General features: G+C 38.8%; 1 protein-coding gene and 1 long non-coding RNA gene across 2 annotated transcripts in view; one reads left to right on the top strand and one right to left on the bottom strand.

Annotated features, from left to right (window-relative positions):
* LOC108901743 (uncharacterized) overlaps positions 1-3105 on the top strand; it is a 32870-nt gene extending 29765 nt beyond the window's left edge. The window contains exon 3 of the long non-coding RNA XR_001963951.1: positions 2563-3105. This is a non-coding gene — a long non-coding RNA (uncharacterized LOC108901743). The remainder of the gene's footprint in view (positions 1-2562) is intronic.
* The window catches only part of slc5a6a (solute carrier family 5 member 6a), a 558624-nt gene that overhangs the window by 237077 nt on the left and 295911 nt on the right, over positions 1-25636 (bottom strand). The gene's annotated exons all lie outside the window — the stretch shown is intronic.

Raw genomic sequence — 25636 nt, 5'->3', positions numbered from 1 at the left:
ACACTGCCAGGCCAGAATTATGGTTCTTGTGTGTAGATTTCTTTGTCCAACAGGCTCTCAGAGAAACCGATGCACACAGCTTCCTAACTGCAACGAGGCATTGTCCAGATTTGAACGTCGAGTAAGAGGAAAAGAAAAGAAAAAAACACAAACACTGTGTTCAGATTCCCTGCTAGTAAGATAAGATAAGATAAGGTAATCATTAATTGGTCCCACAGCGGGTGAAATTTACATTGCTACAGCAGCAACAGGGATAGCAAAAATAGAAAAAGGCATAAATACTGGTAGAGTACAAAACAAGATATAGACAAGATAATATAAATTATAAATATAAATTTTAAACAAAAGAACAATACACACAGCACTATATACATAGTAAGATTGAACTGAATACTGATATTGCAGACTTTGGAATAATATTGCACAGAATGAGCAGATAAGCAGCTGGTCTGTCAGTGGATTGTGCTGGTTGTAGAGTCTGACAGCAGCAGGAAGGAAGGACCTGCGATACCTCTCCTTCACACACTTCAGGTGAGGCAGCCTATCACTGAAGGAGCTACTCAGTGCTGTCAGACTGTCCTGCATGGGGTAAACTCTTCCTCTGTTCCACCACCTCCACCAGGTTGAGGGGGCATCCCAGGACAGAGCTGGCCCTCTTGATCAGCTTGTCCAGTCTCTTCCTGTCCACTGTCGAGATGCTGCTGCCAGAGCACACCGCCATAACTGAGTCCCCTCAGCAGGTAGATTCTGCTCTGAGTCTTCTTATAAAGTGCAGTGGTGTTGTCTGTCCAGTCCAGTCTATTGTTCAGGTGAACACCCAGGAACTTGTAAGATGTCACCATAAAGTTAGCTTATGTGCAGTCTTGAGAAGCATGTTCCAACCGTCACTACAGGAAGCCTTTCTAAATTTGGCAACTAAGTGAAAGTATTTCAAGGGAAACCATGCCTGCATGAGGTGTGAAATACAGAAACCAGTGAAGGCACACATTTTGTGTAAATTCTTATCACCAGGATGCGTGAGTGTTATGTTGTCTCTGCGTTTCTCTAAATATACAACAGTCTCATGGCAGTTCATGTCCATATGCACAGGATGTAGTCAGTTGATTGCATGTATGTGGACACAAATTCACCTTTTTTCCGATTTCAGCAGGCACAACTTGCAGTTTGTCAAACAGTCACAACACTGCATTTATTGATTCATATAACCTCAGTTTTTTTCATGACAGGAAAATATGATTTTATAGTGACTAGAGCAATATTACACTTATTTATGGTTATGTTTAGGCGCACACACAGCGTTTTTGTTATTGAAAGAACACGGCCTGGTTTAAGACAGCAAGATCAGCATCTGTGGGACCTGTCCGATAATGTGTAGGTCCCCCTCGTGCTGCCAGGATCTGATTTGGGGATCTGGGGAGTTTGGAGGCCAGGTCCACACCTTGGGTTCTTTGTTGTGTTTCTGGAGACATTTCTGAGCAGTTTTTGTGTTGTGGTGGGAGCATGTCAGGCTGGGAGATGCCCCTTGGGAAGTGTTGTTGCCATCAGGGGGTGTGCTTGGTCTGCAACAATGTTTAGGTGGGTGGTACATGTCAAAGTAAAATCTGAATGAATGTCAGGAACCAAGGTTTAACTGCTGAACATTGCATTGTAGCACATGATCAATGTTATTCACTTCACCTGGAAGTGACTTCAGGCTTATTTGTGACTTGCAAATCAGTATACCACATCTGGACACATATATAATTTTGAGACCTATATTATTAAAATGGGGCAGCAAGGTGGTGCAGTGGTTAGCACTGTCACCTCATGGGGTTCGAGCCCGGGGCTTCTCTGTGTGGTTCACATATTCTCCCTGAGCCTGTGTGGGTTCTCTGAGTACTCCAGCTTCCTCCCACCGTCCAAACACATGCAGGTTAACTGCTGACTCTAAATTGCCTGTAGGTGTGAATGAGAGTGTGAATAGGTTGTTGCCTCTATGTGTTGGCCCTGTGATGGACTGGTGATCTGTACAGGGTGTACAGCTGGGATAGGCTCCAGACACACCAAGACACTTAACGGATAAGCGTTAGAGATAATGGATGAAAATGCACTGTCCTTAGCACCAGTAACTGGTGGTTATCACCAGATAAGGATAATATTTTATTGTGCACTGTCCCTGTTTAAATAAAATAAATCAGAATGGGGGCACTACTTCCTGTGAGCGACTCCTGACATGGATTGTTTTTGTGTTACTATTATTATGAACTGTGAATTTTTATTCTGGTACCTGATGCTGTTTTTGTTTGTTTGTTTGTTGTCTCTCTCTTGAGCTGTGTCAAAGAGGAATTTCTGTTTCCTTATGACAGACAATAAAGTTGTTCTAATCACAACTAACTTAAGGGTTATAAAAATACACCTCACATTTTTTTAAAACTGAATATTTAATTTTCAAAAGCGCAGGTACAAGAATCTGACAGGATGCCATCATAGCACTGACTGGCAGTGTGGGTGTGGGGGAATGCACAATGCTTTGTTTACAGCAAGGATATTAAAAGACAATAATTTAATTCCTGTCATTTGCAGGGCCTTAGCAACAGAGTGAAGATGGGGAGATGAAGGGAGGCAAACAGAAGATGAAGAGAAAGAGAAAGCAAACAGCATAAGATGGTACTGATAAAGGGAGTAGAGCAGGCCTTACTTTCATCAAAGTTGCCATTGATTTTCCTGAAGCTCAGAGTTTGTCTCATGTTAGCTGAGCGAACATACAGAATATTGTGTGGACAATGCAGGGGGGTTAAACTATGCATTTAAATTGCTCTCATTAAGTGTGCATGCAGATAAGATCATTTGCGGTGTGTATCTTGGGACATGTAATGATTGAATTTCGATGTGCTTTACTTCAAGCAAGAACTCATGGCTGTATGTTCTTTAAATCAACATTTCGAGATTTGAAATATTTAGTCTGTAAGTGAAGGAAGTTTAACTCTCAACAACATGGCCTTGCTGTATTTTGCATATGCTATCAGTGTAAAGCTTTGCATTCACATCACATGTCTCCTTGTACTACCTGGCACAAACATGAAAGTAGCATGATTAGACTGTCTGTATGTGGAACCAAGCTAGAGAGGAGGCTTAGAAAACATTGTTGTGTTAAGGATGTAGCACAATGTAGAATTTTAAACTTCATATTATGAGTGTGTGTGATATTTCATGAATGGGTGAATGTGACGCGTAGTGTAAAGCGCTTTGAGTGGTCGATACGACTACAAAAGTGCTATATAAGTACAGTCCATTTACCTCATCCCATCCCATATTTGCCATTCGAGTCCCATCAGTTTAGAGTTTGCCTCAACACAAAAACGCAAACTTGTGTTGAGGCACATATGAATATAGGACATATTAATATTTGCACTATATTTTGTTTTAGTGTAATTGTACAAAAGATATACAATATTTTTGATAATAGGCCAAATTATTCCCACTGTACCAAAGAACAAAATGTGCTCCCAACATGTCCAGTGATCTTAATCCATCCAACCATTCACCGTGTTCTCAGGCCTGGCTGCAATTCCCCAGCTCACTGTAGTTTTACAGTGAACCCTGGACATATAATTTCCTTCACTTCCTCTGTTACATTCTCTGAGTCACCACTCATAGCTCACGACCATTAATGGTATGGTTAACAATTATCTATCTAAAACACTTTTATTCAGATTCAGGGAATATCTCCTCATAGTACGCTAGCTGCCTCTTCTGTATGTGAGATGAAAAAAATTCCAGTGCGATATAAATAAAGTGGGTTGGACCGGGCCATTCCAGCCAATCAGCAGCAGGTGGCTTTCTGCGACAACCTATATTACTAGTTTTCACCCCAAAAACATCACTTTAACATTTGACTCACAAATTTGTTCCTGGTTTCGCACCACAATTCGATTCCCTCCCTTCATCTGTCAGTCTCAGAGCAGGGCAGGTGAGACACTAAGGTCATTTTGTTGTTATGTTGTTTACAGAAACCGGTCACTTGACACTACGTGTTGATTTAAATTAAAATTTGACTCAATCTGTGCTCAATCCATAAAGACAAGATGAAAGCAGCGTGTTTTTAGATTTTTTTTTTTTTTTTAAGATCCCTTTGTGGAGGCCTTTTTGGCACTTTTTGGGTTTAATGCAAAAAGCGTTGCACACCTGGATTTGGGTGTTTTCTAACATTCCTCTTGAGAGATCCTCCCTGGTTCTGTCAGGCTGGGTGGAGACCGTTGGTGGACAGCCATTTTCAGTTCTCGCCAGAGATGTCCCTGTATGAGAAACACTAGGACTGGGCATCTTGCTGGGGACAGGGGAGACAGGCGGAGGAAAGTTTACCTCCACTGATAATGTGATGTGTAATGGACAGTATTTTTGTTAAATTACTGTTTTAATGTTGTGATGTTGCTCAAGGAAGAGTACATTCACACGTCTAAATTTTTTTTTCCCCACTGGCAGTTAGTCCATTCTTCAGGTGGGGTTTACTTTGCCTGCTTTGGCTATTAGGTACTTGAGATGTGAAGTAAAGAGTAGGACATGTGGAGTATGCTAACTGAGTAAGTGCCTTTGTTGCCATCTATCTTCCTCTCCGTCAACAAAACATATCCACCCTCTCCTCCTCACTCACTGTTTTTCTTTGTCTCTCTCTTGCCTTTCCCCATCTGTTGGCACAAAGGAATGCGTGTGTGTTAATATCAGCAGCTAGCTGACAGGACTTCATTTATCTGGCTTCCCTTTGCTCTGCATCTGAGCAGACACACATCCACTGGTGCAGCCAATAAAGCGATTAGTTCTGCTGCACCCTGAGGACAACAGACAGAGGTATATCTGCTTCTAACAGACTGCTGGGCCAGCCAATGTGGCCAGCCAAGAAACAGCCACAAAAAGAAACAGGATAACATGAGCTAATTTATGACTTTTCAAGGTGCTGGTACGTGGATTTTGTTACTCTAAAACCGCTAGGGCTAGCTGCTCCTCCTGTTTCCAGTCTTTATGCTAAACTAAAAGGCTGCTGGCTCCACCTACGTATTGAACAGATACATATGAGAATGGTATTGTGTTTATGTAGCAAATGTTTGCATGCTAAATAGCCTCTGGTTCTGCCTACCTGCTCCCACTATACTGTATTTCATACAAGCTTTGTCCTCAAAAAGAGATCTCTTTGTCTCCACACACTGAAGTTTTTATGTAACCTCTCATCTAATCAGGACAAGCCTTAGGGCTCACCCTGTGTACAAGATCCTGGAGAATTGCAAAGCTCCTAGGCTCCTATACAGTTTTCTCCCCCCACAATTGGATGCTCTTTGATGAACACTTGCAATTTTTGTTGTTCAGTGTGTGTGGAGGTATTTCCATACCAGTTCTAACAGGAATTTTTTTAACAAAGCATCAAGCAGTACGGCTCTGTAATAACTGAGATTACATATTGCTCATGGGATTTGAATCTATTAGAGCTGTATTTCTACATCCACAAAGCCATCAGAAGTCCTACTTACATCAAACCACCCTATATTTTCATCCAAGCACATATGTTGCCCCACATGCATTATGTCAGTGTGTTTCATGAAATGTTTGTCAGATAGAGCAATCATTTGATGTTTTTATTCCATATGTTCACCATGAATTCATGATTTATAACCAGTGAGGGGGCTGCAGTGCATGATGAGTGTATGATACACACAGTGGACTATTTATAAGATTGTGAGAAGCGTAATATTGAAACAAATTAGATAGTTAACAATGAGCATCTGGCTGCCATAGATTTACACTCTGTAGGGTTTGAATGAAAAATCAGAGGACAATGCTGTGTCTGTGGTCATTTTACTGCTGACCTGGTGAAAATATAAACAAGGCACAAAACTCAGCCAGAAAATTTTAGGTAGTTACCAGAAGCTCAAATTCAAGATATGAGCATAACTTCAGTGAAATTAACTCACTATTCATGGGCACAAGCAAGTCCTAGTTATGATGATTAGAAAATGCTGGAACATGATCAAGTTTAGTAGGTTTTATTTTTGTACAAATGCATTATTATTTTGTATGCAATTAAAATGACTAAGTAGTCAGTTTTGATATTTGTAACACACTGTCTTTTGTTTCCATGATAAGTGTGTTTGAAATTCTTTCACTAATATCAGTTATTTTGGTAGCAGTCCCTTGCAAAATTTACTACGAAACACATTTAGTTTCAGCCAAGGCTACAGCCTAGTTTACATACAAGAGTATCAGTAAACAGACATTTTGTCATTTCATAGCAGGAAAAGCACAGTTGTAATTGTAACAGTGATGGCTAAATGTTAATACTCATCTGCCTAAAGCTGATAAACTGGCCAAAATATTTTTCAACCGGTCACAGAATTGCACAAGATACAATGTCTGTGCAGAAAGGTGGCTAATGGTCAGGTGAATGGCAGAGGCTGGAAAACTAAACAGAGGCAACTAATGGACCAGTAAACTGTTTTTATGAAGAAGAGAAGAAAATGTGTAAACTGTGAATTAAAAACATTGCTGAAATTATTCTCATAGTGATAGTTTTCACTCACCCTACTCTGAATCATAGTCATCATTAACAGAATGTTTTGACACTGATCAACTGACGAATTACATTAATGTCAAGATTTTAAGTATTGACCACACTTACTGTATGTCAGCATATTGTTGTGGACATAGACTCCAATAAACACTGACATACTACAGCTTTTGTCCCAATTGGACAAGCTGCTCCCAATGAATGGGTCTTTAGTCTGAAATTTGTCTGCAAAAGTAGCCTATGACAGATACACACACACACACACACACACATGCACACAAGCTCCACTTAGTTATGTACAGTATCTCCCTGTGCTGCTCTCTGTGCCTCTCAGACAGAAGTACCTCTCATAAAGGACTCCAGAGCTTCCAGTCCTTAAACGGACGCAGGCTCTGATTTCCCCTCATCAGAGGGGGAGTTAAGTGTGAGAGAATACCTTCAAGTGAAGCCACTTTGATAATTAATTTGCCTTCTTTGGAATTCGTTATGTTCTCAAGACATTTGGGGCTTGTGGCAATTTGAAGGAGTTGAAAACAATCTCACATAAAACTCAAAGGTTTCAGTAGATTCATTCTCTCGCTGGTGAATTTAACATGTTCATGAGGCCAAGTAATCAGTTTATCTGTATAATCACGGAAACACATTAGTAAATTAAATAAATCAAGGTTGAGTTTTTATTGATAGAAACCCAGTGTTATCCAAGGGTACAATTTACACTATGGGAGTGGAAAAAATTCTGTCCAGTAATTTAGATAAGAGAAGTTCTGAGTTGATGAAAGTACAGATACGTTCATCTAGACTGACTGCAAATGTTACTGTGCACTCTCAATTTCACAAGCAACAGGCAGCGCTTTATAGACTTTATGCTTCCCTGGCTTTTGCCTCTGCAGCTACATACAGTGTAATCTGACGGGAACCTTTGCAAATGCTTCCTGAAAAGGAAATGTTCTGTTCCCCTCTGGAACAAAACAAGTGATTTGTTTTTGCCAGCCAAAATAATGCACAACATCTTCTCCTGTTGTCAAGATGAGATTGTTCATCAGTGTCTTACACACATGACCTTTACAGAGACACATTCTCTTAAAGTCCTCTTCAGATTGCAAAGGTTTGTTTGTTTGTCTGTTGTATTAACCGGTTGCAAATCTGGTCTTCCTGAAAATTTGCAACATTGGTCAATTGCACTGTCAGTAATTATGAAAATACTAAGCATTGGTACTGGTGCAGTGCCCGTTCACAGTACCTGTTGGCTGATATCTCTTCGTATGGCGTATTTGGGTTCATCTGCACATGCAGTTCAGCATCACATCTCTTTAAGTCCTGTAATGTGTCCTCAAAGACAAGAATTTTTTTTGTGTGTGTTTTATATTTCTGTGCTCTGCTGTGTGTCCCTGTGTGTAACAAACACGTCAATGTAGGCTCGTATTACTGTCTTGATAATGTCGCCGTAAAATAAAAACACTGAAATACTACGCCATTGACTTTAGACCAGGTTTTGTTGGTCAGTCCTACAGTCACTTTCTGCTGCCTGTAGATAGCGATGCACCAATAATCTGACCTGTATCTGACCACACCTCATATTAAGACCAACATGCCCATGGGTGCTCAGGTTGGCATAAATGCATTTGTTATTTAACCCATATGGGTTATGGATAGTCAGTCTGAAACTAGCAAGGACCCTTGTGTTTCACAGGTATAAGATGGACCTTTTGTGTTATAGTAGCATCTGGAGATTATCTGTGGCATTGGGTTACAAAATTTGGGTGAAAAAGATGTGAGAGTTGACTTGTAATACCACTCTAATGTGGATGAAGTTGCTAAGAAAGGGGACAGTGTGCACACAACATCCACATAATGTAAATTAGAATTTATTGTAAACTGAAAGCTGTCATTTCAAAAAGGCTGTCACTGATATCTCAGTTGTGTTGTATGAAATTAAAATCTGCTTGCAAAATATCGTTGAGGACCAATATGCACAAATTTTTCAAAAACAGCACACACACGTCTGCTGAATAAATTCATTAATATTTTTGAGAGTTCCTGTATTTATTCTTGTTATGATTATAGAGCACAACAATCCAATGTTTACAATATCCCAGAGAGAACTTCATCAGTCAGAAAATATTATTTCAGCACTGAGATTTATGATGTGAGCAGCCTGCACAGATGGGCTTAATAAGGGGTTAATTGCTTTGTCACCTCCCTCTCCTGTGTTTTCCATTTTTTAACATCCTTTAAGGAGGGAAATTAGCGTGTTGGTGGAAAACAAATAATCACTTTCAAAAACAGACTATTAAATCGCCATTCTGTTTCTGGCTGTTTGGACAGTATTTTTCCAAACTGATTGGTAGACTGAAGATCACCTGGAAGTTAGAGAAGTAATGTGAATGGAATACTGATGGTTTGAATCCTCGGACCAGATGTGTGCATGTGGTTATGTGAGTGACATAGACACACCCAAACATGCATTTCTATCTCTGTGCCTGTGAATCTGAGGGCAGGCTTCTTCATCATTCTCTCCTGTAGGTTTGTGCTTTTCGTCTCTCCTCTTCTCTTGTTGCTTACTGCAGCTGTAGAGTCTGATCTGTGATGGCATGCCTCCTGCTGCTCCCACGATCCTGCTCGACTGCTGTTGTTACATTTAAAATGTATTAGTCTTATTGGTTGTCTTATTGCTACTACTGTTATTACCATTATAACATTACTACTACTATAACTATTAATAACATTACTATTATTAATAATATTAGATCAAATTCAGACATAAATCAATTCAAATTCACTTTCTAGTTACACATATTTCTGTCCATAAACGTCCTAGCTTTCATTTTGTAACTCTATTTGAACCATGACAGGACATCTTGGGAGAATGCTTAGATAAAAGATCTCAGTGTTTGCTTGATTACCTTGACCTCTATTCCCCTCAGAACTCTCATTCTCTGCTGATGGTACTCTGTACTGGTGCTTGACCCACATACTGAAAGCTTGACTCAGCTTGGCAGCGGTGCTGATTGCTTGAAATACTAGTTTTCACTGATTCATTTAGGTATTTTCTCTAATAGCTTGCTGGCAGGACGGAGCTTTATCTTGGACTGAGAGACAACACTGTCACTTTAAAAAAAGTTACTCCATGCTCCAGGGGAAACCATGCCACTCTGCTCCAACTACAGTGGGACCAACAAACCACCAGTGTCACTGCAAATCAGGGATAAGAATGTCCTGAGAGTGGCTCACCCTAGAGTAATTATGGATAGTAGAAAGGTAAGTATGATAAGGAAATACGAGTTGAGGAGAATTTTTTTTTTTTTTTTCAATTACCCAGTAACATTTCAGTGCAAAAGGGGAGGAAGATGGAGAAGAGACAGGCATGTGGGGGTCATAATGTAGCTGAAATGCCAAGCATATGGGAAGATACAATCTCCCAGAGCAATTCAATTTTGTCCTTGACTTAGCAGCATCACATGAAGGCTACAGAGTAGATGCATTAACATATGCTCCACTTTAATGAGAGAAGGACAGATGGTGGGCCATCGTTTGGGGTTTTATCTCAACTGTGGCTGGAACCGGCTCCTGTGACTCTGCAACAGAGAAGAGACGGTGGCCGGAAGGAATAGAAGGAGGTCACAGTTAATATTGAAACTGAAAATTTTATTTCTGTTTAAATATCCCAAAGGTGTTTAGATCCCGTATAAACGGCAGTTTATACATTAGTAGCAGTCAGGATATTGCAGACTGTAGAACTTCCATTTTTTCTGAGCACTTTGAGGACTTCTCATTCCAGTGTTGGTTTAAATTCTGAGAACAAAAATTACAGTAATATTTCCATAATAATCTATATTCAGATAAAAACAAATCAAAGTTAATATTCCTCTTGATTTTTACTCCCTACCAGTAGATCCAGAATATAGAAAACAACCGAAACAATGAGCCAAAAGACGCTGAGATACTTTGTAGTTGAGTTGCCTGCCATATGTAAGTGTGTGTGTATTACTTCTCATACTTTCTCTGCAGTGGTAATCTCATGAGAACCATATTTATTGATCTTATTAAGCTTTTGATGGATCCACTCTTGACTTTAAAACCACACACTGAGCACAAAAAAACAACAAAAAAATTCCTTTTGGTCTTGGTGTTCTGTATCCAGACACTGCTTTACATTTAATGTCAATTTATATCAGTTTTTGTCATATTACTTCACTATGCTGACATTTCTCATCAAAACACTTCTAATAAAAGACATAGAAGATTATACACAAAATCTTCCTCCTCTTAATGTCATATTTAACAAGCTCTGCATTTTGTACATACCAGTGTTACTCAGTTGGTTCCCTCTTGATACAAGATGACATCTTTATTGGTTTCCTTTGTCTCAGAGGAAACTGATAAAAATGCTTTTATATTAAAGGCTCCCTCAGACTGTGTGCATGTTTGTGCTATGTCTTCATTTCACTTATTTAAAAATGTCTTAGTATATACAAAGTATATCTTTAGTATATCTTAAAACAAATTGCATTTGTTTTTAACAGCCCAGTCTCTTCAATCAGATGCTTCACAGGTTGAACATGTGTACAATGCTCTTAACAATCTCTCTTTATTAAAACTCATTTAAAATCCATCAAATATGTGAAATCAGACAATACGACTTGAAAGCAAAGGAAAAGTCTGCATCCACATGTATTGTGTTTTCTCTGAATAAGGACTAAAACCAGAGCTTTCAGCTTATAAGAGTCAACTCACTTTACAAATATACTCTCAAAGTGCCCTTTACAGGACATCTCTATATTGGTCTTTAGACCAGAGTGGCTGCTTATATGAATCACAGTGGCCAGGCCTCATCTGAAGGTCAGCCATATTGCGGCAGGATCAAACATGCAACACAGAGCCTTATCATTATTCACTGCCGAGTCACGGGGAGTAGTGATGCTAAAACCTCAACATTTATTATGACTGCCCTTGACGCTCCACATGACCGCAATAAAGTCATTGAGCATAATAAAAATGACACCCAGGAACAACAGACATCTGCAACTTTCTGGGCACAATGCATGGGAGCATATATGCATTTACATTTAGGGCATATGGGTGACAGCCTTATGCTTAGAAGCACTTAAAGAATTTCCATTCAAGGACAAAAAAGCAGCTGACAGGATCAACCCCCCCCCCAGTAGAAGAAAGCTGGGCCACCAGGCTACTGCTCTAGTGTGAGGATGCAAACAAATGGGCTCAAGACACGCAAGAACACAAACTCGCATTCAGCAAATTGCCTCCCTCTAATGTCCTTCCCATTCACTTATTGTAACACTGTGTGTAATGAGCAATGAGCCCAATTGCTTTTAAAAAAAAAAGTGTTGAAGAAAGATCAAGAAAAAAAATCTATCAAGTTTCAATCAAGAAGCTGTAAACAAAGGCTTGGCTAACAGCTGTGATTTGTTTTGTGGAAGTGGAAATGCACCAGTAGTGTTTTCTCAAAGAAAATATGAATGAGATTAATTCCTCATTGCAATATCCTCTGTAGAGATGCAGAGGGCGAGAGGAGTGGGGACCATGTCTCATCCAATGTAGTTATAGTCAAATAATAATAATAATAATAATAATAATAATTATTATTATTATTATTATTATTATTATTATTATTATTATTATTATTATTTTAATTACATCACAATCTTTCTTTAACCTTTCTAAAGTGTTTAAGTTGCTTTAATCATACCTTTGTAATTATTTATTTATCATAACCACCATGTTTTTTTTATTTTGAAAGCTCTATTTTGGCCTCAAATCCTGAGGAAAATATCTGGTTCTTCAGCTGCTAAATCTTTCACTATGTTCACCGGTTAGATGCTAATTCTCTCTGTTTAAAATTTAGTGCTGAGCAGGTAGCTTACATCATTTGTTGTAAATTGTTATGGACAAAATGAGAGTGGAGCTTGTGGCCAAGAAAACCCCAACACTGAGCTACAAGAGGCTAAACGCTCAGTAGAGCTGAAGGAGTATAGAGCTAAGTGTTAATTATCTGTGGGTGTGATACCTTTAGCATCACACACTATATAAAAATACAGACTAGTGCAACTGTGGTGACATTTTACAAATGAATCATTTTGGAAAGTCCAGCAGTGAGAACTCAACAGCTCTGAGGCTGTACATGTTAACACTGACAATCTGATGTTTAGCAGGTATAATGTTTACTACGTTCACTGTTACTTTGTTTAGCGTCTGCTACATCATATAGCTGAGGATGATGGGATATCAGTAGTTTTGCAGGTATTTGGTTTCATAGTAAGATATCCAGTAGTTGATGAGATAGTCTGGAACAAAGTGATGGACCAACTAAAGCCAAAAGTGTGATTGAACTAATCCAAGGTTTTGCAGATTCCAGTCCAATATTAATATTGTGTATAGCCATAGGGTTGTGTTCTATACATGAAGCTCAGTTTACTAGTCAGTGGGAATATTAGCTGTGAAATCAGTTGTATAATATTTTCTGTGGTCCTATTAGAGTTTTATCAAATCTAAGGAAATAACCTTAATGAGAAAGCCTAGAGATGCAGAGCTTGAAAGATGGACAGTTACCAGACCGGCAGGGGTTGGAAGTGTGGCCGTGCTTGCAGGGCCACGTTTCTCTGCCTGCTCTGTATTGATTTTGATCACTTTAGGTTATTACCTACTGGTGATTTCTGTCAAATATTGCACTTTTTTATCCATTGTTACCATACTGGCTGCATTAACAGAATAACCATTCACATCTGTTGTATCAGTATTGAAGCTCTACTGGCAAACATACTCTGTCTGTATTGCAGATTAGGCCTGTTGGCGCTGTTTCTGCTGCAACTCACATCCCCAGAGAGCATCCAACACTCATTACATTTCATCATCACAAAAGTAGGACACATATGACAACAGTTTGAAGCACATCTGTACCCACTGAAAGGTAAGAGTGACTCCTGAGGGTTTCATAAAGTTAACAACAGTGACAGAGAGAGGGAGCTTGCTCCTCTCCTGGCTTTGCACAGGCTACATTTATAACACATTTGCAGCTTTGAAAAGAAATATACAGGGAGATTCACTCGCTGAGTAGGACCGTTTTTTACTTGATGAATGCACTTGTCGCTGGTAAAATGTTGCTTGCAGAGCTATTGATTTTTGTTTCTGCAGCCTTGGTCCCACAAGTCTCCTGCTCTAAAATCATAGCAGCAGAACAAAAACCCATAGAAGCTAAAACACCACAGTCTCACAGAAAAAAGGGGTTTCAAACAAACCAAAAACAACACTTCCACATCACACAAGGACATTGAATGCATGTGGCGCAGCAGCTTACACTGAATAGATTTCGTTTTGGTGGCTGGAAAATAGCTTCTGTAATCCGTATTTTCCATTTCCCACTGTGATAATATAGGAGCTCTTGTAATGATATGGAGCAGAAAAGGAGACCCCAAGGTGAGCACGGGAAAGCCCATGTATCATGGCCCTGCCGCTATCTTCACACCCATTCATGAGTCATCAGTCCCCAGTAAAAATAAATTGCTGCACTTCACAGTTCAGTGGAGGGAAACGGGCCTTTGTGTGAAGCAAAAACTCAGCTGGTGACCCGAAGTGCTGTCGCATATACTGTGCAAGCCCACACATGCACACATATGTGCATATAAAATAACATGCAAAGACGCACAAACACAGTCCTTTCCATTTGTTTTAACTGTTTTAAGATGTTTTAAGATTGGTGAGCCACAGACCACTTGTAACTTGAGAGGGAGGCAGATAGCCAGTCAACAACCGGTTTGCTTGATAGGAAATGTGCTAACAAACCTGACTAGTCAGCTAAGCATCCATCCAACCTGTGTAGTATCTGTAAATGGGCCCAGAAACACACATGCTCTCGACTGGCTTAACATTTTTGCATTGTACAGTTGCCTCTGGAAACCAGCAGAACTACAGTTTTGCAGCGAAGGCTATTGATGAACTTAACAAGGGCAGGCAGAGGGTCAGTGCCTCACTCAGAGGCTCATTAGTGTGTTTGTGTAGGTCGAACTTAAATAGTTGAAGGTTTGTCTTTTGGGTCACAAGTCCCCTCTTGACTTTTGTGTTGTATATTCTAATTAGTACCTAACTAGGAAGTATACTGGTGTCAATTATTATTCTAATTAATACACATACTACAATTCTTATTTATTATTAAAAATAATATTCTCTTTTAGTTATTGCTTAGAAGTTTCAGTTTGCGTATTAGCTTTTTGGCTACTGTGCAGTGTTCCTCTTAAATAAACCCACAATAAATAAACAAGCACAGACACAGACTGCATTTATTAACATATGAGGAAGAGAGTGCAGTTTTTACATGATTTATCACAATAGTTCATTCAGGGCCATGTGAATGTTAAGACAACATTAAATACGATTTAAGACCAAGTAAGACTTGGAACAAGCTTGATGTTCAGTTTGTTCCAGTCTGGGTCAGTTGGTGTTGACAGACTCTTACAAAGTGTAATATTCATTTAGTCACTTCCTGTCATTTTCATTACAGTATTAATACAAATAAAACCAGCTAAATATATTGAGCAAATGCAAAACTATTGCAATTTTTATAACCCACTTCATGCGGTTTTAGGGAGAGTCGCTGTTCACCTGTAGGTTCACCTCACTCTGAAGAACTCCTGCAGGTCTTTGTATTCCCCTCATCTCACTATCCATGGTTGCATCCACATGTAGCATGTTTTCCCATTCCTTGCCTTTTAGGCTTTACTTGCACTGTAAACTAGCACTGCAACACTTTTTGATGAATGTGTCTTTTTTGGTCCCAGAAGAATTCATTTTCATATGGGATTTTGTTGGTTGTTTAGTGACAGAACTCTAATCAACTCACTATACTGACATTATGTGTGGGCTGTCAAGTCTTTGTAAGTTTACAATACAGAAGTTCCATACTTAGTTTGTGTGAAGACAACTGAGGATCCTGAATCCTGAAGTACTTTTTTATTGTACTTTTAATTGTGTCAGAATAAACATGTTTTGTTTAAATTTTGACCAAAGGTTTCAATTTCCAGTTATACCTTATTAGATAATGCATTGAACTATGAAAGACATTAAAGTGAATTCAGTGTGGCAAATTTCAACCAATCATGGGTTAATAGCTTAGTTAAAAATCAATCCCACTGACAGTGAGTCCACATAGTGCAGTGGTTCAGTATATGGGCTACAGCTATAGAGAGGAAAAATAGTTATTACAATATTTAATCTGGTATTAGGGAAGCATTTGGTACATTTTGTAGAGACACAAAGTTTCCAAAGTGGAAAAATACAAAATCTATTAGTCCTGATTTTGGCCTCCAGTAAAACATGCACACATTAAATAAAATATTAACTATAAATCAAGAGATTCTCAATTCTTCTAAGTCCTCAGCATATATGGATTTATCATGCCATGCTATCAATCACACAAGCAAGCCCACACAGATTAGATCCATATCTTATTATGTGTTTTCAAAGCATCAGCCTGTGGTGTGTTACAAGCTTTGAGAGAATTGCAGAGGATCACACAAAATGTAAGGTTGAATTCAGTTCAACTCAAACACAGAGATGACTGGATTTACTATGTATGGTAGCATAGCAACAGTTGCTAGGGCAGTCGTCTTACAGTTGAATGCTGTATTATAGTGAAGGTAAAATCTCTTAAATATGTGGCAAAGAGACTTCAAATCTGGAGAGTGTTGATGGTGGCCTACGCCCCAGGAGTAGTCGGGTATAACTAACTTCTTTTTAAAGCATGAGAATTTTGCTATTTTCCATTGACAATCGTTGACAACACTGCCTTATTTAGTTTGTTTTTGATCCAAAAGAGAACACTGCTGATCTTACTTTACAGAAAAAAAATCAATACAAATATGCAATAATTAATAAAGACAATTGTTTTTTTATATACTTTCAAAATTGACATTTTCAAGATGACTGAGAACATTTTAAATGTTTTAAAGCTGGTGACTGCCAATCTGCTGTATACTGAAGAAAACGATGAGAAAATATCTCCTCATCACTCAGTGAAATGCCATTAATCACACTGGCATTTTTTCAGTCATACCCTGTGACAATCTCACTTGAATGTTTATCAGCAGCCATCAATAAAATGAGCACCAGAAGCACATGGAGGAAAGTACCCTCTTTCTCCAATTCAAAGGTCTGTGGGAGTCCTGGGTCCTGCTCTCTTTCCCATTCTCTCTGTGGGTTCCTCTGTGTGACAGCTTAATGCCCAGACTGTTGCTGGACCATTACCCAAATCCATCTCCTCAACATGGCACGTCAGGCCTCATAGACAGCAGGTGCTCGCATCTGAAAGCAGCATGTTTTTAAAGCCTTCACCGCAGGGCAGAAGGGCTTATACACACCACCAGAGAGGGGCAGCAGGGTTTACACGGCAAAAGAGGATATCTGGACTGCCTCTGAAAATATATATAATATATATATATATATATATATAAATATTATAATATAATGCAAATTCTGTCTTTGCGAGACATGTACATTAAATTTCTAATAAAGAAGTGTCTTCTTTGATAAACTCTATATGTTGTGTTTATTACCTCTCTGAAGAGAAGAGAAAATCTACTATTAGCTCTAATACCACTGCATCAAATGCTTTGAGACATCTGCACCTTCATAGTGTCCTCAAAGCATCAGTCTATATTTAGCGAGCTCAAAGATGCCAAGAGAACAAACAGATGCTGCTGAAGTGACAGCAATGTCAGCACAAGAGCAAGTGCTAGTTTTGTTTGCTCATACAAACGATCCTAATTAAGTCACACAGAGAATAGAACAAATGGAGGAGAAGGTAAGATAGGAGAAGAAAAGAAGGCATGTCAAGCCAATCTCATATAAGCGATCCTGCAAATTAAATTGCCATTTGTTTCATGAAAAGGAATAACGACAAGCTGACAGCACAATCAAAGCACAATGCCATCAGTGGAGAATGCAGCCATTACTGTGTGCGCTGAACCAAGCCAAATTGGTTATTTCAATGGCACAGTTTCACAGACAGGCAAAAGAAGTAGTATCTTATACAGCTATTAGAATAAAAACTTGGAGCACTCTTTCACACCCTCCCCCTGCTAAGCTTCCTTTATGAATAACAATAAATAATGAGGTTGTTTTTTTAGTGAGCCAAATATAGCTATGGTGCTGAACGTGTTTGTACATGTATCACTGTTTACACTGAATTTGTGTTGTGCTTTACAGTGTTAAACACCTGCCATGAAATAAGGGTCTAAATAAAATGAATTACTTCTGTCTTTTGTAGACAGAGGACAGAAGTGGACAGAGAAAGCATTTATCAGATGCTAATGTTAGTCAGATGCTAATGTGGCTCCGGATCTGCTGGAAATAGGCGACTGTTCACTAATGATATGTCAATGTTGTAGGCACATAATGTTGTTGTGAGCAGCTAAGTCAATATTGTTAGGTGTTAGCTTAATGCCTCCATTTGTGACAACAAATTTTACCATCATTCTAACCAACATTAATCAAGGGGACACAGTATCACACTCACAGATAACACTTAGCAAGTAGCAAGTTACGCTAATGTCAGCTAGCAAACACCACTTACAGCATTATTTCAGTTTAATGTTACAACAGCGCTAAACAACAGAGCATATGGGTTAACAGCTGGAATCATTCAACTGGACTCATTCTACATTACTTTGCGACGACGCTGCCTCTTTTGGCTGCAAGATCTGTCTTTGTTTTTGTGTTTTCATGTTGGAAACACTCAGGGGGTGTGGTCAGGTTGTAGTTTCTTAGGAACACCTGGGCCTGGTGTTCCTGGACCTGTATTACTATTTTGTCCATTAGGGTGCCATCCACACTCCCCATTCTCGCATCTGTTCCTTTTACCATCCAACACTCCACAGGAATATCATTCAGTGATACATGGCAACACTTACTGACTGCAGCACCTCATAACACTTTCACATTTGTAGTTGTTTGTATTAGTTTCAAATAAATGAATGATTTCTTTCCTTTAACTCCCTCCTCCCGTTTTCTGTCATGGTTTTTGATCCAGTCATGACAAAATCAAAAACTACACTGAGTTGTCGTCATTAATCTGTTCAAAACAATTCCTCTTACCCAAATCCGGAATCAGGAAAAATCAAGACTTTAGATCAGTGCAAATGCAGAACTCCTTACAGGCAGGCTTGAAAATTGAAATGAAAATGAAAAAACTATTGATATGTATTCTCAATCCTCCATACTTACATACTCATTGTGCACACTCAATCACATGTCAAATTTACATTCCTGAGTTAAGCTGCCATCATTTCTATATGTCAGTCATCCTACAGGGTCACAGGAGTTGGGAGCCTGGATGGATGGTTTCCACTGTGATCTAAAGGTGAAGGTGAACAGTGCAGACCCAGAGAGGGGGCAAAAAATTGAAGGACACAACTTCAAGCTCACTGCCTCCTGACACATTGGCAGGGTTGTTGCATGACTATGAACCTTTCTTTGACAAGATGAAGGAGATAACTCACCAGGGGAAAGGATGAGACAGCTGGAATGACAAGGCCACATGAAGGACAAATGTCATTCATATGCCTGTGCTGTAATATGCTCTTCAATTCATGATGCCTCAGTGCAGCTATCCTTCATCACACGTCTATTGATTTAGCCATTTAGAAGCAGCTGATCTTTTACCAGGTCCATCCCTAGCACCTAGATAGCGTGCATGCATGCTAGATGATATATTATATATTTAGGCTTTATTGGGTCGGTTCTTTGCATTGCTGTGTTACTGTGCCATTGAAATTTCCCTTTGCTAACAGAAACAGCAGAGCCTGGTGTTGGTCATCCCCTCACTCTCTGCTTAGCAGCCTGAATAGCGGCAGAGCAAACCATCTTAGATGACCTCTTATGAAAGATTTACCATGGTGGGGGGTGTGGCAATCAGGTCTCACACAGTAAAACTATAAAGCCCCATTAGATAGGTAAACCTGTGTGAAAAAGAACAATGGTTATGTATTGGAACTTAAGACTTAGAGGAGGAGAGTGGAGTTATTGTTCCTGTTTTAGAGGCACATCCTCTGTTCACCGATAAGTGCACATCATTTTGGTGTAGAGCAGAGATATGAAGATATATGGCTACAGCTACGATTTATTTTGTGCATTGAGAGAATATGGAACATAGCCTGTAGCCAGTATAGCTACTGCTTTGCTGACTTTTCCATGGCCAGTATTGGGCCAACAGAATAATGGTAGCTATGGAGATAGCAGAACCACCAGAATCCCTGGACCAGATTACACTATCAGTCCAGTAATGGCTGAAATCGACAGACGTGGAGTATCAGGAATGAAAATGAACTTCAGGTTACTCATGTTCATATCTGATTCTCATTTCTGTTGCTGCTGATTGACAGCGGTACTTTTTGAAAATTGACTCAGTTGCTAAGTTAGAAACCCGTCCCCTTATTTTGATTTCCTGTGTACATCATGCAAGTCTATCAAGCTATGTTTGGTCATGGTCAAGTTGGACTGTCTCTCACCCACATTTATAACACTCACTGCCTCATTAGACACAAGCTGGGCTTCCATCCACTATTTGTTATTCACATTTTCAGTTTGAGCATAAAAAAGCCTGAGTGGAAAGTCTAAAAACACTGATCAAAATATTGCACATTTTTATACTTCTTGTTTTGTTGACCAAAGCAAAGTATATAGTCAAGTGCCATAGTTCATTCTTTATGTTTTTCATATTGTTTTTCACTGTTTGGAATTTGACTGACACTCTTTTAATTACGGGGATCAAAGATTAGGATACACCCTCCTGCACTCTTTTCTTCTGCAGTGGTTTAATGGCACTTGACTGGAAAATTATTGCCACCAGCTGTTTATCACAATGAACCAACTCTCTAATTTGCTCACAGGATGGAGATGTACATTCATTTACATTTTCTTTTGCAAATTTTGCAATTATTCTTCAAAATGTTACATTTGGGTAGAAACCTACGGTGACCATCTTGAAATGCAAGAATATAGTGTAGTCTGATCCTTGTGTGTGTTTTGAGACTGCTACCTCAGTTCTCAACTGCTTAATACAGACTTAATTTGGTTTTCAAGGAGCAACAAATAAAAAATTGATAAATAAGCCATAACAGAAACTACTACTAGAGTATGGATATAACTTACTGTGAAAGTTGGTCATATCAGGGCAGAGACCTGTCATATACTAAAGTATTACATTGCACAAGAAACAGACTGGAATCACACTGCAACAAAACAACAGTTTGTAATGTTTTAATTAAATAAGGACTAGGAGGTAAACAATGATTTTAATAAACATGATTCTCTGGGCTGAGGTCACAGAATCCCCTGTGTACAATCATGCCCTAGATGGAGAACCTCACATGTAGCTGTCAAACAGCCTCTATCTAGGGATTTAGGTGTGTTGGCACATCACATATGTCACCTTCCAGTACATTTCTGGAAGTAGTAATTGGATGGGAACATAAGGCAGACATTGGTGATAATGAGATGACTCGTTAGGCTCCATCATGGCTGAAGAGTGTGCTGTGATTCACCTGCAGGATTAAAAGATAGGGAAACAGTAAAGCCAAGCTTTGTTTTCATGTGACAGGGCTCATAACACGTGTTGTATGTGTGTGTCACACACATTTATATATATATCACAAAGGTGTACAAACACACATAAGTAGATCAAGTAATTTGCCACGAAACCAGACCTCCTCCTCTTCTAATTTCTTTTTAAGACATTCTATCCCTCTCTCTTTCATTAGCGCTCTTTCTCTCAGTGAAGCAATTAACAGGTAGCATCCTAGCTACCACTGTCACAGCTAATTTGAGCTTCATATGAGATGCTGCTTCAGTGCAAATGATCTGAGTGCTGGGCTGAATTATTCAAATGTGCCCTCTCCACACAGATGCCTGGATACAGGTGCTCATGCAAACACACCACAGACACACAGACACACACACACACCACAGACTGATAATATAATCCAAATTTTCTACCTCCTTAAGGAGGGAAAGCTTTTCAGCCAAGACCAATTAGCAGGTTACACCCAACCATGATTGGTTAGAAATATTACTTTACTGCTGATTAATATGATGGCACTGTCTACTGCTTCTAAATGTTTTTCAAAATTATAGATCAGGTTACTTTATAGAGATTAGCCTTTGTCTGCTAAGACTGATTAGATCATCCCAGGGAGCTGATTGAAGCACTCAATAAAATGCAAATAAAATAAAGCAGTTTTGCACAGTCTTATTTATGATTTGCAATCTTCCATATTAATGTGATAGTACTAATTAAAAGACAAATTACAAGCTAGACCTCTGAAGATATTCTATTTTATTCAAACTTAAAATAAAAACATAAGATTACCATTATTTTAGACCAAAAAGAAAAGATGAACATAAAATGTTGGCAAACAGACATGTCTGAAAATAGCTTGATAAAAATGACAGAACCAATGCCTCAAAAATGACAACAGAATTGGAATATAAATCTCTACCATTAAATCAGCATTGCACTGTCAAACATACAGTATATGTAAAGCTGCTTATAAGTAAGAAAGTTCTTTGCTATAGTGCAGGTAAAAACATATGAATGTGTTCATATTGTAAGAGAAAATCTGAGGAAAGTCACAAATCAACAAAATCTGCAAGGCCACATGAAATGTCAGTAATATGATCTAATAAGTAATGACCCATGTTAGCAGTGTGACTCTACAGGTGGCAGTATTTATTGTTTGGTCCACCACTTTGGTCCAGGCTGTAGAATTTGGTACTGTTAATCATAGTGCCCTTTGGATGAAGGTGAACATCTCCTAGATGGACTGATGCTACTTTTTCTACAGACATTCATGGTTCCCAGACAAAGTATCCTAATGACTCTGATCTGCTGACCTTTCCTTAGTCAGGTTGATATTTAAGGAGACACTTTTAAAGGACCTACTAATTAAGTTTTCCTGTCACTACATAGCCAATGTTAGCATCAACAGCTGTTTACTTACCAGTCTACACACAACGAGTTCAGCATCAAACTTCATTTCTTTATTTGCCAAGAGCTGTCCCCAGCAGTGGAAAGCAACAGGAGTGTTTTGCTTCTAGTTCAATAATTTCTTTTCTCCTACAAAAGTTTGTATGCTAACCAGCTAGCCGGTTTCTTTACTTTCTAATATCCATTTTCTGTTGGGTCCAGACAGCTCTGAAGAAGTAAGACTGCTCAGAGGTTGTATTCTAACTTCTTGTACAAATTGTAAAGGCAACGATGCTTGACACTCTTGGTAAGCAACCATCCCTACCTCCTACTCTTGGAAATAACTGTGCTCAGTGGCAGAAAAACCTTACACATAGTTCCTTTAAGTGAAATACCTCAGAAGCTATTGTATGGGTCTGAAATTTGGTGGTTTCTGTATCTCATTTTAAAAAATTAAACTGCTCAAAATTTTATTCGTTTACTTCCAGAAGTATATATTTTTTAGATTTCTACAGTGTTTCAGTACACTGTAGCATCACTGATGAGTGTGGTTGGAGGTGAAACAGACTTGAAAAAACCAGAGAGGTCGCTGACGCATTTCACTGTTAATGTACCCTTCAAACCTACAGTATGGAAACAATTTGCAAAAATAACATTGACACAACATCATATTTTACATTAATATGGCAGACCTTATTAACAAACAGTTACTTATTGACACATCCAGCAGTTCCAGACTAACATTATTCATTTGGAGTTGTGTTACTCTCTCTTTTTTTTTTAGCTCTGTTTTTGGTCTTTACCAACTCGTGAGCTGGCTTTACAGCTGCTCAGTCTTCATGGGCTGGTTGTTAACTGTGATGTTTGGTGATGAGCAGGTAGCGTACAGTGGACCTGTATAGCTGAAAACACAGTAAAGTTGTGGCTGAAGCGTTCAACAATGAGCTCCCTATAAGGCCCTGTAAGGCTTTGGGGAACTTCAGATTGTCATTTGATACATTGTTATTATCGATCATAGCAACTTTAAACTGACAGTGCTTATTTGTTAATAGACATATTGGTAGATATGTAGTAAATGGACAACCAAATTCTGAAAGGTACACCCAGTTAAACCTACTGAATATATAGTAACACAGTAAGAGTGGACAAGGACAATGAAAAGAAAGAGGGTTGCTAGTAGACCAATATCTCATTCAAAGTTTCTCTTTCTCCTCTCTGAGTTTCTCTGATTGTATCTCTTTGTGTGTCTGTATATATTTGGCTTTGTCCTTGCCTTTCTCTTCCTTGTTGTTCTGTCTCAGTCTCTGTTGGTCTCTACTCTGCATCTTTCTGTGTTTTTCTTATCAGATGGTCCCTGTCCATTCTGCACTTTTACCTTCCTTCCTCTTTTCAACCAGGCTTCAGTTTACTCCATCTTCACAGCACTGCTTCATCTTCATGCATGCATGCATGCATCAGTTTAGGATGCTGAAACATGACTGAAAAAGATATCTTAGTGGAACAGAAATCAGATGAACATATTTCTTTCAGTCTCTCCATAACCCACAGCATTATACCCTCCAAAATAGCTGCAGGGCAAAACTGCTATTTATCTCAGTTCATGCCTCCAAACATTTATTTTATATTTTTCAATGCTGTGAGCACCGCAAACAAAATCACCTCCATTGTACTGAGGTGGAGGCAGAAATCTCAGGGACATACATTACAAAACCTGGACAAATAAATAGAAATCCTTTAAAATCAAGTTGAGTTTCTCATATCTACAATTTACATTAAAGTTAGAATGTGTTGTGGATTGAGGGGGTATGTGCAGTATTATATTTTTGTACTGAAGATGCTGTTATCAGATTATTAAAGCTGATTTTCAGTTACTTTTAACAAACAAGAACTTCCATCCATACCATCTTCTCTCCGACTGAGCTGGTGTTGATTGGAAATTTCATTTTAAAATATAGGATGTTGAAATATGATATCTCAGTATCAAATAGTGGTAGTTGTTGTTGAGATTGAGATCAGTTTAATCAAGAAATCACTAACTCTGATGCCAACACTGACTGATTTGGTTTATATATTTTCCTTCCCCATTTTTCAAATTTTTAAATAACAAGTAGTAATTTACGCTACACTAATACATTTCAGACCTTGACTTTTGTGATGAGGTCGCAAGTAAGGCTTCCTTCTGATGACTCTTCCATGTAGGCCCTGTAGTGCAATGGTGCATCAGCTAAGCCATCCCACAGGTCCTTTGCAATCACATGGGTTAGTTTGCCTCTCTGCCAGGCAGACTTGCAGTTTTATCTGGAAATTGTCTTTGTCTTCCAAACAAAGGGTACCTAAACTTTTACACATTCCACAATTTCTTCTATTTTTTAAGTTGATGAAATAAAAAACAACAGTGCATTTACATTTAATGAAAGGCTAATTTTGAATGCCTGTTTGCTGCAGGGGGTTGCATTTATTTCTTTTCACATAAAAATCAACAAAATATGTCATTTGCCCAGGGATGCCCACACTTTTGCATGCAACTGTATAACTTATCAATAAGGTATAAGGTATCAAATCTGAATTGCATTAACTTGTTCAGACTCTCTGCTCAGATTGTCTCAAACCACCACCTGTTAAACTGCAGCAAGGACCAGCAGTGGCAGCAGTGTGTTGAAAACAGCAGGATCATGGGTCAGTAAAAACTACAGTATCACAGGCATCCCTTGTCAAGTTAAGAGAAAACCAACAGCTGGAAAAACAAAACACCTATTTATATGCAAACCTGCTCACCAGGCACTGAGCAAGCACCAATTAAATCAATCACCACCAATCTTGTTGATTGAATCAATAGCTGAGCTGTGATAAAGAATAATTAGATCAGTTTCTTTGGTAGCATTAATGTTCCTTAGGGACCCTGTCAAAAGCAAAGCACCTTATCTTGCACCTTATCTCATACTTCAAACTTTAGTTCATGAATATGACAGGGACTTGCACAAGTATCCACAAGTTCCAGAAGCATCAGGTAACATAAAATCATGTGGGGGAAAAATAACATATGCTTGAGTCAATAAAGAACTTATTTTCTAATCTTATTCGGGTATCCCAATAAAACTTTAAGATATTAACCATCAAGTGAAGTGTTTTGTGCA

This window comes from Lates calcarifer, linkage group LG7_1, assembly GCF_001640805.2.
Source record: "Lates calcarifer isolate ASB-BC8 linkage group LG7_1, TLL_Latcal_v3, whole genome shotgun sequence".
In the NCBI taxonomy this organism is placed as follows: Eukaryota; Metazoa; Chordata; class Actinopteri; family Centropomidae; genus Lates; species Lates calcarifer.
This window is presented reverse-complemented; position numbering and strand designations above follow the sequence as displayed.